General features: G+C 38.1%; 1 long non-coding RNA gene across 1 annotated transcript; it reads right to left on the bottom strand.

Annotated features, from left to right (window-relative positions):
• Positions 1–633: 633 nt before the first annotated feature.
• On the bottom strand, positions 634–16967 carry LOC131424494 (uncharacterized). Its single transcript, XR_009227609.1, has 3 exons — positions 15933–16967; positions 8845–8966; positions 634–1692 (listed from the first exon to the last, which is right to left on the bottom strand). It is a non-coding gene; the product is annotated as an uncharacterized LOC131424494 (long non-coding RNA).
• Positions 16968–17618: the final 651 nt, after the last annotated feature.

The following is a 17618-nucleotide window of genomic DNA, read 5'->3' on the forward strand; positions in this document are numbered from 1 at the left end:
GGGACAGTCTATAAAATACTAGCCAGTACTCTTCAAAACTATCAAGATCATGAAAGAAAAGGAAAGGCTGAGAAACTGTCCTAGATTGAACAAGATGAAGGAAGAACTGACAACTAAATGCACATGGATCCTAGATTGATGTCCATTTTCTGGTCTAGGATCCAAAAAGAACAATTTGAAAAATTTAAATAAGTCTACATAGATCAATATTGTAAGAATGTTAAGTGCCTGGTTTCAATAATTGCATATGGACTACTCTTACTATGATTATACAGTTTAAGGGTATAAGGGAGACCAGGTGAAGGGTATTTGGGAATTGTTTTGTTTTGTTTGCAACATGTCTGTAAACCTAAAATAAAACGATTTCAAAATCAAAAGTTTCTTTAAAATGAACTATTTCCTTAATATAACCACAATGTCATACAAAATTTTACAATAATTTTCTAGTTCTGAAGAAGCACCTTCTGCAGTTGACCATGTGACTGGCGGATGTGTTGAGCTGGTGAAATCCTGATCCCTCCAATGAGGATTTTTGCCTGAATCAATTATTTCATTAGGGCTTGCAAAATATCCTGCCATTCGGCTACATTCGCTGGGATTCTCTAAAGAATCCACACTCATCAACTAGTACTATTTAATTATCTTTTTCAATTACAGTTAAAATAGGATACTGTTTAAATCTGTCTTTTCAACTGATATTTTTAATCACCCTAGTCAACGTCAAGTGCCTTAGTTACCTCTAAAGACAACCAAAGCATTACTTTGTTTTTGTTTTTAATTGGGGAGGGATAATGACCCCATAGTTTTTATGTATCCATTATTTTTCATCAATAACATTTGTTTTTATTTTTAATGCTTAAAATTGTCCCACATTGGCCCTTTCATATTGTCTTCTATATTCTTTTTCAGTTTGGTCTCCAATAGTTCTCTGTGAACAGTATATATTAGTGCCACCAGGATTCATTACTGTTTCTTGGAAGACAGGATAACAATTATCTAAGGGGAGCTCAGGATGACAGATTTTCTTCAATAGAATTACTATAGAATGAATGATTGCTTCTTAATGTAAAGGAATCTCTGGGATCCCTTCTAATGTAAGGGGTCCTCTAGGCTCACATCAGGAGATATATACAGGAAGCACTATACCCTAAATCCTAAAACAAGGAAAGCCCTTTATCTTATTTCTTATTTCTTTCTATTGAATTAACTTTTTTGTTTTATTTATGTTCGTAATTAAGCTTAACAATGATATGGGGATGTGTTAACATATTATACAATTTTTAATATATCACCTAATTTTCTTAGTGTACATCAATGACACAATTGAAGGTTTACAATTGGGCTTGGGGATATAACTCGGTGGTAGAGGGTTTACTAGCATACACAAGTCCTCTTCTATTTTTAGCATCAAAGAAAAATATAACTATACTGTAACTAAATGGTCTAGATATCTGTAAACCAGGTTTCCATTTACATGCCATAGACTGCTTCACTTTACAAAGATTACTCAGAAACTAAAAGCTCTGAAAATGCAAATTAAAAAAAAATCAACAAAGAGTATATACATACGAAGGTCACTGTCAACTGGATTCTTATTAACAACTAGGTCACACAAAATTTCATCAACTCCATTGTAAGAGTCCTTTACCAAGACAGAATAGTTTCCAAATTCTCCAAATTTTGTATTCCAGCCTAAAAGGATGAGATAAAAATATGTATATAGGTGACTGTATGACCAATGTGATTCTGCAACCTGTACAATCATAAAAATGAGAAATTATACCCCATTTGATTCAAATGTATGAATTGTCAAGATCATTGTACTGTCATGTGTAGCTAATAAAAAAAAAAGATTAAAAAATATGACAAATGGCTAGATTAGACCACAGAGTTGGACTTTCCTAATTCACCAAGGGAAAATGATACCCCTTCCTGGGTACAGATCAGAAGAGAGAAAAATATATTTAAGAGAGTACAAACAAAACCCGATAAGAAAAAAAGCAGAGAGAAACTCAGATTTCAGTTAGGTGACATCAAAGCAGAAACGAACCTACAGACTTCTTTCTCTTCCAGAGTATCATTAATTTGCAGAATAGATCTGTGCTGGGTGACCTCTGCAATGCTGGGCTTCCCAGGTTTTCCACTCTGAGAAACATTTACCAGAAACTGAAACAAGCACTATAAGATAAATGCACAACAGGTAAACTGGGAGGGATTTTGTGCAGTGCTACAGATCAAACCCCAAATCCAGGGTCTTTAGCATGAGAGGAAAGTTCTCTCCAACTGAGTTATGCCCATTGCCCTGTTAGTGGATTTTTAGATTCTCTGGGTTGTTAGAGGATGTGACTACACAAATGAAAATCCTATCATGAATTTCCCTTCACACTTACAAAAAACTTCCAAATTTTAATAACATAAAACTTACCTATTGTTTTATAGTAAAACAATGATTGTATGAATGAATTAAACAATCTTTTCACAAATTAGCAATTCTAGCCTACGTTACATCTTTCGTCCTATTGTTTTATTTATTATTTAACAAATAAACTTCCATAATTCTATCTAACATACACTTTATATCACTTAATGGATGCCCCATATTTCAACAATCACTATAATTGTGAGTACTTGGGATGGTTTCAAAGCTCTTCTGTTTACCTTTTGATGTTTTTTGATAAATAAATATGCTGTTTAAAATATCTCCACACAAGAGATTCTCATTTCTTTAAATTCTAGCCCTGAGATAAATTTTCAAGATTAAGATTACTAGATAAAAAGTAATCATTTTAATGATTCCTGTCCCGAGTGGTCAATAGTACACAAGTAACAAAAATATATCAATTTCTTATTAGTATTGGGTATTTGTCCATTTACTAGGTATCTATATCACAACTCTAAGATTAAATTTTAAATTATCTAGAGATGAAATAAGTCAGTCTTTTGCTATTTTGTTTCCATGGTGTGAGCCATTAGACCTCAAGTTCTCTTGAACTTAATCTGAAAAATGTCCCCATAAACTGTAATAAGTTTTTAACCATCTCAAATATTTCTCCATTGCACTACTTCCATTTTCAACTGGTTATATTTTACTATTTTTTAATTAAATTTTAAAAAATTTTATATAATCATACTAATCTGGCTTATTTTTTCTATTGCTTCATTAATTTAAGAATATTCTACTTTTTTAATTTCTTTAGTTTGAAGGGTATACTGTTTACATTTAATCTCCTTGGAGTATTTGATAGATGAGATATAGTAATTTGAAATATCTTCCCCATAATTTTAGTGATAATACTTTATATTCTTTTTTATTTTTAATTTCTAGAACTGAGTATTGAAGCCTATGGCACTGTACCACTGAGCTACATCCTCATCCCTTCCTTTTTCTTTTCTTCTCTTTCTTTCTCTTTTTCTTTTTTTGGAGACAGAGTCTCACTATGTTGCACAGAATAGCCTTGAATTTACAATCCTCCCAAGAAGGTAGGATTACAGGCATGTACCACCATATCTGACTAAGAAAATCAATTTTTGAATCTTAAAGTTAACATCTTAAAAATATTCTGCTTTTTTTGTTTTGAATATTTGGAAAAAATGTTAGACCATAATATTTTAAATTTCAGATGATATATTTATTGTAATTTCTTCTTTTTTGTCTGAGCCTGTGATTTTTTGTTTTGTTTTTTATACATATTTTTAGTTGTAGATGAACACAGTGCCTTTATTTTATTTATTTATTTTAGGTGGCACTGAGGATGGAACCCAGTGCCTCACATGTATGAGGCAAGCACTCTACCATTGAGCCACAACCCTCCCCAAATTTATTGTAATTGTCAACAGTAGCTATCATCATCTTTATTTTTATAAATATTTAAGTTAGCCAGGTACAGTGGCACACACCTGTAATTCCAGGGATTTGGAAGGTTTAGGGAGAAGGATTCCAAGTTTGAGGACAGCCTCATCACCTTAGCAAGGTCCTTAATGATTTAGCAAGATCCTCAAAATAAAAAATGAAAAGGCCTGAAGATGTAGCCCAGTGGTAAAGCAAACCTGCGTTCAATCCCCAGTAAGCCCCTGCAAAAAAAAAAAAAAAAAAAAAAAAACGGAATAATGTTTTTTAAGAATTGCTTTGTCCTAGCCTAAAGATTTTTCAATGAAATACTTGTATTATATCCCTTATTTCCTTAGTTTGTCTTTTATTGTGCAAAGGAATGTGGCATATATAATCCCTCATTTTGCTATCTGTTTCATCTCATTTGACCTCCACATGATCAATGTTACTGTGAAATGAATACAGATATTGTTGCAGTTATGTACTTTCTTCTATTTAATTCCTGTGGTAAGTGTCACTTGTTTATTGCCAATATGTCACTTAGATAGAAAGGCCTTATTCTGCTTCAATTTACATACACTAAGTCATGAAATGTTCACAAGGAAAAAGTAAGTAAGTTTCAATTTACCCCCAGGTTCACAAGTAAAGAAAGTGAGGCACAGAGAAGGTAACTGCCATACTCTAATTCACACAGATATAAAGTGACAGAGGCCAGGCATGGTGGTGCACGCCTATAAACCAGCAACTTGGGAGGCTGAGGCAGGAGGATCACATATTCAAGGCTAGCCATAGCAATTCTGCAAGGCTCTAAGCAATTTAGTCAGATGAGACCCTGTCTCAAAATACAAAATAAGGGCTAGGGATGTATCCCAGTGGCAAAGCATCCTTGGGTTCAAAGCACAGTACCTAACAGTAATAGTAATGATGACAACGACAACGACGTTGATAATAATAAATGAATAAATAAAATAAATATCCATTGACAACTAAAAAATATTTTTTAAAGAAACCCAATCAGCTTGCTCTATCACAATCTGATAAATGTATCTTGTCATTTGTGTCTATAACTTTGTTTCACAGTTTCTACCATTATTTTCTATTTGCTTTTGCATAAATTGGGAGACATTTTATCTACGCTATCCATATTTTAGTATTAATATTCCCTTATCACTTATGTAAATGCTAAAGCTTTGACTTCCTTCCTTCCTTCCTTCCTATTGCACCCAGGGCTTTGTGCTCACAAGAAAGGCTCTTTACCATTGAGCTACATCCCAGCCCTCTTTTCAAGAAGAAAAAAAAAAGTTTGCTGACTGTTGCAGGCCATGAAAAACACATGGCACAGCCACAGAGAGGTGACCTCACATGAGACTTCGATGTTGTTGGAATGCACAGCAAGTGGGAAATGGGGTGAGGTGAAGGTGCAGAAAAGGCAGGACCTGTCTATGGAAAGCCCAGTAGGTGTTTTCAGAAGCGGAGGGGCGTGGATAAGGAGGGGCATAGATAAGGAGGGGCATAAAATGATTCACAAACAGTTCTGGTGGGAGGGTGCATTAATCAGCTTTACATTGCTGTGTCCAAAATACTTGACAAGAACAACTTAGAGGAGAAGTGTGTTTGGGGCTCATGGTTTCAGAAGTGTCAGTCCATGGTCAACTGACTCCATAGCTGTGGACCCGAGGTGAGGTAGAACATGGTGGACGTGGGTGGCAGAGGACAGCTGCAGCTGGGAAGCCAAGGAGCAGGGAGATGCCAGGAACAAGGTGTACGGCATGCCTCCAGGGACCTATTTCCTCTGCCTACAGTTACTTCCCATTTTACTCCAACATCTACCTCATCAAAAAGAATGATTTCCTTTCTGTTTTCAATGTATTCTTTATAAGTACAATATCATGTTTTGGTTTTTAAAACTTTATCAATATTTGTTTATGTATGTTTAACATATTATGTATGTTTCACTGTCTCTTTCCAAAAGTGACTTTAAATCATCCTCACTATTTTCAATACAATCTAAGAGTCTTTTTTTTTTTTTTCTTTTTTCAGTCAATGCTGTGGATTGAACCTCGTGCCTTGTGCATGTTAGGCTCTACCACTGAGCTACACCCCAGCCCTTGAAAGTCTTATTTTTATAGAAGTTAGCACATTTGCATTTGTTATAATTATTCTAGTTTTAATTCTCCTGAATTTCCTCCTCTGCTTTTATTTTTTTTCCATTTATATGTTTTCTATTTTGTATATTTTTCTTTCTTTAGTAATATTTTAAATATACAGCAACCTTATGCATATTTATCACACATAGAGCATGTCTACTTACAAAAATGTTATTTATTCTAGTTTATGCTTGAAAATAATAATCAGTCAAAAATAATAGATAACCACTTTGAATTCCCTCAATGCAATAAAAGCACAGAATTTCTATATTCCTCTTCTACTCCCTCTTTTCCATTCTTCTACCTCCAGATCCCTTAAGAAATATTGTTTAGTATCCTTAAAAGCAATTTTCATTGTCTTTTTGTCAGTTACATCTTAATTCAGTCCATTATAATAGTTGTTCGTTGCTAACAATACAATATCAAACTTTCTTTAGATCTTGTTCTCTAGTTGAAAGAACTTGGCAATATATTATAATTGTTTCTAGACGTCTTAAAGCTGTCTATCACCAGCCATGTTGGCACATGTCTGTAATCTCAGTGACTCAGGAGGCCAAGACAGGAGTATCACAAATTCAAAGCCAGTCTCAGCAACTTAGTGAGGCCCTAAACAACTTAGCAAGATTTTGTCTCAAAATAGAAAATTAAAAAAAAAAAAATGACTGAGGATGTGTCTCAGTGGCTAAGCACCCTAGGTTCAGTCCCCTGTACCAAAAAATAAGTATAAAAAATAAAAAGACCTGTCAAGCTATAAAAAGTGATCTACATATTTTTTTCTATGTTTATGGATCTATAAAAGTCTTTCTACTTTAAAGAAAGAGAGATAAAGAAAAGGGTATAGGAAATTCTCAACTAGGTAATTAGTCTCTAAGGCAAGCCTTCACCTTTAAATATCTTAAAAATATCTGTCTATCATTCCCAGATTTTTATTATCTGTGCTACTAAATATGAAGTTATAATAATTTGCATTCTTTTGAATACTCATCTTTCCTTTGATCTGTATTTTTTAAAGATAACCAAATTATTAGCCAGGTATGGTAGCACACACCTGTAATCCCAGCAGTTTTGTAGGTGAGGCAGGATGATCTTGAGTTTACAGCCAGCCTCAGCTAAAGCAAGGTAATAAGCAACTCAGTGAGACCCTGTCTCTAAATAAAATACAAAATAGGGCTGGGGTTGCGGCTCAATGGTCAAGCACCCCTGAGTTCAATCCCAAGTACCCCTCTCTCCCCCAAAAAGATTTCCAAATTTAAAACAGTTTAAGTACAGATATCATTCTATGGTTGCTTAACCTTTAAAGGGTTGTAAGTTTCTTTTTCAATTGCAGGATATTCTCTTACTATAACTCTGTCCCACTCCTTTACACATTTTCCTTAGACACAATTATCTCTAAGCCCTTTTAATAAATTACTAATTTGTGTGTGTGCGCAGTACTGGGGATCAAATCCAGGGCCTCATACATACCAGGCACGTTGCTCTACCACTGAGCTACATCCCAGCCCTTCTGTTTTTTAGGTTCTTTAATCTGTCACCTGACTTAATGTTTTGTATCAGTAAGACTGATGTTTTTGTTTTGTTTTGTTTTCTTTACAGGAATTGAATCCAGGGGCACTTAGCCACTTTGCAACATCCTCAGCCCTTTTTATTTTTCATTTATAGACAAAGTCTTATTAAATTGCTTATGGCCTTGCCAAATTGCTGAAGCTGGTTTTGTACTTGCAATCCTCCTGCCTGAGCCTCTCCAGGGAATACAGGCATGCACCACCATGCCTGGCTACTTTTTATTCTAATAATGCTCTTGCTTGCCCTACATCTCGTATATTGACAGTACAGTCCTACCTACCCACAACCAACAACTTGTTTTCTCTGATTTTTTTTTAGTTGTCAATGAACCTCTATTTTATTTATTTATATATGGTGCTGAGGATCCAACCCAGTGCCTCACACATACTAGGCAAGTGCTCTACCACTGAGCTACAACCCAGCCCAACTTTAGACTTTTAAAATCTTTTAGAAGAAATTTTGCCCATTCTCTGAATTATGTTTCTTGTCACTTTAATTTCAGCTGTTATTGACTTTTTTAGGTTTCTTTTAGGCCCTTTATAGGCTGATAAACTTTTTTCTCCCAGTGCTAGGGATAGGACCCCGGGCCCTACCCATGCTAGGCAAGTACTCTACCACTGCATCACAACACAGCTCCTGGCTAATAAATTTTGTCTTGAGCTACTTTTGTTTTTAACTATTCCAGGTTTTCTTATTTCATAGATTTTTCGACGGGTTTAATCAAATACAGGGGTATTGTATACTGTCCATCATCTTTTCAGCTGATGCCTGTACTGATGATTTTGGTTCTGGAAAGCTGTTTACAGTTGGGCATGGTGGTGTATACCTGAACCAGTTACCAGGGAAGCTGAGGAGTATCACAAGCTCAAGGCCAGCCTAGACAACTTAGGAAAACCCTCTCTCAAAATAAAATTTAAAAAGAACTAGGGATGTGGCTTAGTCTTAGAGCTCCTGCCTACTATATATGAGGTCCTGGGTTCAATTCCAGTATCACACACACAAAAATAAATAAATAAGTACACACCTACATACATAAATCTTTATTTTCAAAGAGGCAGATTCCTGCAATAATGCTCTTTCCCTCAACTTGCACCTTCCTACTGTTCTCACTATGCTTGTCCTCAGAGATGACCCAGGTACTCTCCCTTGATTACATTTCTTCTAACTCCTTATTATAACCTGTCTGTTTCCTTACCTATAAAAACTGAAAGTAACTTGTAAAGGGCCTTAGATGTGAGGGCATTAAGGATCATACTAAATAAGCACCAAGGAAAACAAAACTATGAGTTCGAACACGATACATACACGGTAACAGCGTTCCGATTTCCATTAAAGACTCAAGTTTGTTCCCAGTAGTTCATTATGGATGAGTAGCAAAGCCTGATCCATCTTCAGCTCCACATGCCTTTTTAAATCTAAATATAAATCTGGTAACAATAGAAAGAAAAGTTAAAATAAATCTTGAAGAAGTGCTAGAGACCAATGAAGTACAATAGTAAGTGCTTCTTAAATACCTGCACTCTAGAGTTTTTGGAGTCTAAAACTTTGCTTTCAGTATACATTGAATGTATTTGTGCATGGAAGCTTGACTTGACCCACTCCTCACACAGCATATTAGGGCCAGCTATTACTTCCCCCTCTCAGCCTTTTCTGCAATGGAGATGATTCCAATCTGAAAGTTTTATTGTAAGGAATGGAAAATGTGTAAGGCATTGATGATAAGGGCTGGCAGGTCACAGGCCCTCCATAAATGGTAGATCCTATCACTGTTTCTGCAATCGACTTGGGAAAAACTGTCCTCTTTAACACATGAAAGAACAAATAACCCTTACTATTGTTGACAGGAATAAAAGTAGAGGCATTAAAAAAGACAAGCTCTAGAATTTGGAGTAAAATTTTAAAAGTAGCAAGTCAGAACACTATAACTCTTGGGGATGTATGAAAGTGACTTTCAGAGTTTTTCCATTACTAGCTCTCCCCTTTTAGTGATCTGTCTTCAATGAGACTCTTTCTTCAAACATGAATGTTAGAATTAAGTAAATACAGGGGTCATGTTGACTATTTATGAATCTAAAAACTATGTTCTTTGAATTTTGTGCAAAGTAAGTAGATTTTCAATGATAGTATAAAAATACAGAGAATGCAGCCATATATTGCACCCAAATCCAGCCTATGTCAAAATGTGACCAACTATTATGGGTTAACATTAATTTATACTTCTTGCCTTTTAGTAGTCCCTGAAATAGCCATGTCATTCTGCCTATATTTTTCTGAATCACTAGTGAATGGCAAAAACAAATATACCAATTGTGACTTAATCAGAGACCTCACTGCTGAAACAGCTAGAACAAGAAGATACATTTAGAATAGGATACGGATAACAAAAACCACTTACAGGCTCATTAATAAGAAGGCAATTAGGTCTTCTGGGAAAAAATCATTTTCTAAAAGAATGGTAAAGCAAGCTATAAAATGCAAGCAAAATTATGTTTTGATATGAATAGTGTCATTACATCATAGTTTTTCTCTTGAGAAAACTGACAAGAATTCCTGTTCTTAAATACGAGCATAAAAGATGATAAAAATAATGCTATGATAGTTAATGCATTCTACCTAGCTCTCTTTCATTAAATTTGACTGTCCTATAAATCAACTGCTTATTAAAAAGGTCTTAGATTATACTTGGAAGAAAAAAAGTGTTATAAATCAAGAAACTTAACAATGTCAAAAGGCAATGCTATTTCCTGTACCAACATAACATTATGCTAAGTAAAAATGATTTGCATATAGCCCATTTGGCTCCTTAGATAGTATGTTACCTCTAAACATTCTTATACAAAAAACTCATAACCCAAACTACTAAGACTTATTATTCTTTTCTTATGAAAATATTTACTTCATATTGTCTGAGGTTTCTTTAAAAAAGCCTATGTCATATTGTTCTGATGTGTCTGAAATGTGAAATATCAATACAGGGAAATTTGTTTCATGTCATAATTTATCTTTCACAACAGTCTTACAATTCTACAACAAAGTGCATGTGGCCATCTTTTTAAGCTCACTTTGTCCTAGAGCAATGATTCTCAAAATTAAATGTTCAACCCAGGGCCTTGTGCATGCAAGGCAAGCACTCTACCAACTGAGCTATATCCCCAGCCCAAAACATAATTTTTAAAAAAAATCTTTTAGTTGATAAAAAATCAAATATTCAAAAACATCACCCAAGGATTTTTACTAAAACACAAATTCTGACCAGTAGGTCTGGCATTGGTTCTGATCACAAATCATCAAAAGTTCCCAGGTGCTGCTGCTGTTGGTCCATGACCAAATTCCAAGTAGCAAAACCCTAGGGCACCTTGCAGCGCAAGAACCCAATGGTCATAATGCAGTCAGCCATCATTCCCTGGGTGATAGTAGGGACCCTAGAAAGGCTTCCTCTCTCCTTTTGAATTTGCTGAATGACCCAAGGCAAATCACTACAAGAATCTGTGACAAGAACACCACCTAAGCAGCTGCTGGGTCACTCACTGTCCAGCTAGGATTAGGAGGATTTCTGTGGCTGGTCAGCTACTGCCTTGAACAGGGTTCGGGAATCAGCCTGAACAACTGCTTAAGGAATAGAATTAATTTGGAAGGTTTTATATAAATAGATCCGAATCTGAAAGAAGACTGATTGTTCTCTCATTAAAATGCAGAGGAGAGGACTGGGGTAGTGGCTCAGTGGTAGAACACTCACCTAGCATTCATGAGGCTTCTCAGGACCATATAAAAATACATAAATGAAAAATAAAGATATTGTGTCCATTTACAACTAAATTTTTTTTTAAAAAAAGCAGAAGATAGACTGTGGTAGGGAAGGATGACTATATAGATTCTATACAGTTTATTTTCCACTTCAGTTTCTCCAACTATAGAAAAATAATGAGCTATTTTCCACAGTCTTCCCAAAAATATAAATACAAAGTTTGAATCCTATCCCTGAATGCCTGTAGCTTCTTTCAAACCTAGAACTTGGGACAATGAAATACTATCACTGTTAAGATACAATCAATTTTCAGCTTTCCCAACAAAATAAATGTAAGAAATAATTATATGCTGTATCATTGTATTTATTTCCAAATTTCTCTCATTAAAATTACTAGAATGACACCTGAAGAATTTAATCAGCACTGCCCACATCACTTTTATTAACAGAACTCAACAATTCAAGCAGAAACACAAATAATTTCTTTAGGATGACATAATTTGTTCCTAAAACAACTGTAAGTGGCAAAATAAGCCACTTGGAATTTTTATGGATTATCAACACACAAAGAAGAGCACCAGAAAGTTCAACGAGAGTGAAGTGGAGAAGCGCCAATGTTCCACCACAGAATCAATACAATCTCACATCCCAGGCCTGGTCTCAACAATCTGGGAAAACCTCAAAGAACCAAGTTTTTAATTATGTAAATTCAGTTTTTATTACCAAAATATTAACTGCAAATCAAAAGAATTGCTGCAAGAATCTAAAAGGAAAATAAACACACCTCTGAAAATAAAGTCTTCACAGAACTTACAAGACTTCTTATGTGCAGCTACATTGTTTAAGAATGTTTTCATAAAACATGTTGTCAATAAGATAAAGTATCAAGTTTGTGAACTGTCTACCTCAGAATTCACATTGTAAATATTAAAAAAATTTTAAAGAAGTTTTCCAAAATGTAGTTTTATGTAACTTATTTCATTTAATGTAATTTATTTCACTTATTTCAAAAATAATCAGCCAATGTAGTACTCTAGTTTTCCATTCCCATTTAAAAAATGAAACATAAAGTCTCTCTTTCATTTACAAACAGGTAAGCATAACAAATAAACATTCTATGACATTAAAAGATTATTTCATAGATATGGAGGTTTGCTTTTGACTTCAGCTGAAATAAAAAGTAGCCTGTCTGATGTATTATTCACTTTGTTATCAAATACCATTTAAAGATATATCATAAATTGATATGTCTTGTACTATTTTTCAGTAACCATGACAAACAGCATGGATTCTGATGAAAAAACAAGTCAGTTTCAAAAGCAATTACAACCTTGTTAGGTAGAGAAACATCATTTGGTATAAGAACACAGACCAAATACATATGATCAAATGGGAGAGTCTGAAAGGAATACACAGAGGGAAATTTTTACATTGACAGAATAAGAAATAAATCTGTTTGGACAAAGTCAAAGGCTGATCCCAATACATAAGTCAAAAATAGGACTTTTTTTTCCTTGTTAACAAAGAGAGCAAAAATACACATATACACACACAATCCCTGTGCTCTTTCTTTTGTCTGTAAGGATAATCTGTAAACTCCCTTGATGTTTCCTGTTATCCACCTTCCAACATTCCTCTTCCTGACCTTCATGAAGAGCAAATAAGAGACTTGGGAGCAGCACAGATCCAAATTTAGTATGATTCACTCTCTTTAATAACACCTGGAGTAAACTTCAAAAATATGCACTTCAAAAATATTAGTAGGAACCAACACACTTCCTCTATATGAAATTATGCTGGATGACTATATATTTAAGGCTATAAAATATGTAATCAGTCATCATTGTTGGACATGTAAGATTGGATGGGAGAATTGGTATTGACCTTGGGTAGTGGATAGTCCTATTGCCAATTTTTAAGATATATCTGGCTCCAAAAGAAAACACAAAAGTTGTTGTAAGTTTGTATAGATGTATGTGGAACTTTTTGTTGCTAGAGGAGTAGGAGGAAGTGTGGGAGAGGGGTGGAATAGCAGAGGGGTTGATTTATTTTTCAAATTCACCAAGAGAAGAGCTGTCAACTGCACACATGCCAATGCCCAAAGAGCAGCCCAACCTGCCTCCTTCCATCTTGGCAGGCCAGACACAAATGACATCTCACAATCTAGGAAAATCAGCAGTCAGATATAAGGGAACTAGGGAGAGGAAAACCAGTCCCAGAAATGTGCAGTTACATATCATTACTAGTGATTAGAACTTGGAGTTTGAAGGCATGGAGGCACCAAGGATGCTGGCCAATCAAAACCAGAAAAGTAAAAGGCAAACCTTAAAACAAACAAGCTACAGTGACTCTCCCTAATAGGAAATAATCATAAGAGCAATTAATTTTGTGTCAGAGATAACAAGGAGTCAGGAACAAGGGAAGTGGCACTGCTTAAATGAGTTGCAAGGTCCTCAGGGATCTGCATTGGGACCTGCCAGGAACTGGCATCCAGACTGATCTTGAGCTGCATTTCCGGACTTGCATCACACTAAAGAGACAATAGTCCCTCTCTAGGTCATTGAGAAGACTGCATCTAAAAGCTGCAATTTATTCTCCACACAAAGTGAAAAAGCTGGATCAACAGTTGAACAAAAGGCCAAAGACGTGATTTAATTTTTTTCCATAGTTATAATAGTAGGAAAATTTGCCATGACGCTTCTACAGGCTTAACTCATATACAGATCTATATGTAGATACTATTGGCAAATTTTTGAGATACAATCCTGTGAGAATTGCATTTGTTAGGACTGTACATTCTGTGCATAAAATTTAACTTAAAGTCAAATGTTATGTTTTGCCACTAAAGAAAATCCAGTCATATTAGCTAAATCACTTAGAACTGAATATCTAAGAATCTGGTTGTTCATTTGAGAAATCTAACTGCAGGTATTAGAAAAGCACTTCTGCATTTGTTTAATATTTACTTGTTCATGAAAGGATTAATAACACTTTTAAAAAGTTTGTTTACAAAAAAGTTTCCATCAGCTGTTGGGGCATTAAGTTACAACTCTTGAATACATGTGAGTTTAATCATACAACTGGTAGAGTTCAAACATTCAATTAACAAACTACATGCCCGTTCAAGTTAGGCTCTCCGTGGAATGACAAACAGTGTGCACAAATCAATGCTCTCTCCAACTTGCCTGCATATAATGAGTCACATATAATGAGTCACATCAAGCATGGTTCAAAACATGGAATTGAATAATGATGCATGCAGTAACACTTAGTCCAAAGAGAATTTAATTAAGCCACCTGATCACTCATTGCATAGAGCTGTTGCCCTCTATGCCCATCGAATATATACATGGCTTTCCTTCTGCGTGCTGTCATTTCATAACCGCTGCCTGGGTGGACAGTACATGCTGCCACTTGATCAGACTCAGGTTGTGGTCTTACTCCTTTTCTACTGGGGGGCGGTGGGGAGATGGAAAGTAAATAAATAATGTCTCTGGAAAGCAATGTGAATTTATTTCCAGGAAACCAGGTAGTCACAACAATGAGAGAAATTGTCAAGGACAAAATAAGTTCTTTCTCTGTATCCTGCAGGCTCAGCCAGGAGCGTCGCTGTCACTTTTTCCTTCTTCACCATCAGCTCTTGGCCACTGCTGCGTTTCCATCTGCACCTGGAACCAAGGCAGCAGATGTGCCCACCAGCCAAACTGAGCTGGGTGGGTTAGCCAGAAAACTTGTCATAATCAGTGGGAGGCAGAAAAGCGCCCTGGAGCCCACTCCCCAGCGTCCACCTGGTGAAACTTCAGAGCCCCCACCCCCCTGAGGAGAGAAGGATAGAAGCAACCAACCTATAGAAAGAATAACAAAACTGGAAGAGAACAGAGGACGGGTCCAGGAAAACAGAGGTCATGGACTCATTTGAATGACTTTCCTTAGAACCCAAAGGCCTAATATGAAAGACCACTCTCATCCCCTCTCATCCCTCTTTCAGGGTTCCCCAGTGACCAGTAGTTGTTTAGAGCCACCATCAAGCAGGCTGGCTCTGAGAGGTGGGGAGCCAGCTTCTCCTTGGCTTTGCAGAAGAGCGGGCTCCTACACTGCTCAGGATCCTGGGACTGGGCGCCCAGACCTGGCTGCACAGGACAATTCTGCAGAGATCCTTAGAATCAAAACATCTTAAAAGACTCTGCCAACAAACACATATTCCAAGCAGTGCCCTAACCCACAGGACCAACCCAGGAGCAATGCAGCGCTGGGAGAGGAGAATGGGGACTAGGGGAGAGATGGGGAAGTAGTTGGACAAGAGTCAAGGAAGGTTATTCCCAAGACAAAAGCACCTGGCAAACAGCGCCAAGGTCAGTCAGTGCCTTTGCGTTTCTGACAATGGCTTCCCCGGAGCATTTTTGGAACACTCTGGTGGCAGACAGCAACAATCCAGCACCGCGAGTAACAGAGCAGTTGTCCCCAGAAACCTACCTACTCTTTCTTTCTCTCTTCCCCGATAACCTAGTGCAGCCTGCGCTGGACACCAAGGCCACTAGTTCCCCCGGAAAAGCAATGTCTCCATACACTACAGCACAGTCGTGCCAACCTGCTCCCCAAGAGAGCCTCAGGGAAGAACACTGGATCGGATCGTGAAGACCAAAGTTACCTGCGCCAAGTGGAGCCCAGCTCAGTGTCCTGCGTCCCATGTGACACAAACTCCAGGTCATCTCTTCTTCTACCCTGTGACCACCTCACCTCAGAGGGCCGCGAAAGTTTCCCCAAATCCTTGCTCCCCGCCCAGACAAGGAGCCAGCTCCACATCGCACAATCCCGGGGCTGGGGCTGGGGTCATTCGTCGGGGCGCCGGACGCCCAACCCACCCGCAAGCCACCAGGGACACTCAGCTGCAGAGAACTGGCCTTGGTCTGGCCCCAGAAGAGGCCAAAGGGAGAGAAACAAGAGCGCCACAAAAGCAGACAGTGCCGCCGCCGCTGCCACCAAATCCATGTGGAGACTTTTCAAGCAGCTTTGCAAAGAGTTGCGGGGGTGGGGGTGGGGTGGGGGGGTGGTGGTGGCTGTGGAATCCACCAGGGAGTAGCAAGCTGGGCCTCGCAGGCTCAGGGCGGAGCCTCCACAGCTGCCCGCCAACCCCTCTTTCCTCTTCAAAGAAACCAAACTACCTCGGGGCCCAAAGGGTCTTCTGTGCGGCTGGCTGCCCACAGCCGCAGCTCTGCTCACTCGGCAGAGGCTGCTCCTCAGTTACTTTGTTACTTTGCTTGGGGAGGAGCGGAGGCGGAGCCTCGGGCGACGTCGCCTGCTGACTCAAAAGGCTTCCAAGAAAGGCGAGACCCATCTCGGCTCGGGCTCTGGCTCCGGCTCGGGCTCCGATTGGGCTCGGGCTTGGGCTCCGGTTGGGGCTTGGACTCCAGCTTGATCTTGAGCTCCTGCTTGGGCTCGGCTCGGGCTGGGGCTCTGGCTCGTGTTGGGGCTCGGGCTCGGGCTTAGGCTCTGCACCGCCGCCTCCTGAAGGAAAGAGGCACAACAGCATTGGCTGGGTGCTCAGTGCTAAGCGCCACTTGCTGCCTGTGTTGGCCGCCTAAGCCTCACCATCCGCAGCCGCTCAGAGGTAGCAAGCGGGAAAGAGGGTGCGGCGCAGCTCACTGCCCTGCTCCAGAAGATGGAGTTTGAGAGGAGAGTTTGCAAACAGTGTGGCCTGACTTCCAAGGTTGAGCGCAGGCGATAGACCACAGCCCCACAGCCGCCCTAGGAGAGGTGTCTAGGGGTTATGTCCCCAAGGCGGCAGTCCCACCAGAACATTTGCCCATGGGCATTACATTATTATTCCTAGGAAGAAAGGGGCCTGTAGACGCAACCCCTAAGGCAATATCGACCTACAGGGAAATTTAGTTCCTTATTTATCCAATAAGGAGTAAGAGACTCCACCCCCATAGAAAACTTGTTCCTTTTTCGTATAATAAATAAAACTTGGACCAGAATAAATGTTCGGTAACTTTCCAGGGTGAACAGCTGGCGTGTCTCCTTTCTGGTTTACTTGTCATTGGCCAAATATTTGAATTTACTTCCTGCTTCACTGACTTCGCTGCTTGTTCTGAAACCTTCTGGCCTTTCCCCACTTCTCTGTCACCTAAGAATTGCATCAGGGCTCAGTGTATTCTTTTCCTTTCGTACAGGTCTAATGGAGTACAAAAGACTTTGGGATTTTAAAAAATATCTTGTAGCTATTTAAGATGTAAGTATTTAAGAAAGCGACTTTACCCCGACAATGAAAACATCGATGTATGGACTGATCTGTAGGAAAGTAAAGCTATGACAGTGAAGTATTTTTATTCCT

The sequence above is a fragment of the Marmota monax genome, unplaced genomic scaffold (assembly GCF_021218885.2).
Source record: "Marmota monax isolate L192 unplaced genomic scaffold, Marmota_monax_Labrador192_F-V1.1 WCK01_AAM20220418_F8-fsc01504, whole genome shotgun sequence".
Classification (NCBI taxonomy): domain Eukaryota; kingdom Metazoa; phylum Chordata; class Mammalia; order Rodentia; family Sciuridae; genus Marmota; species Marmota monax.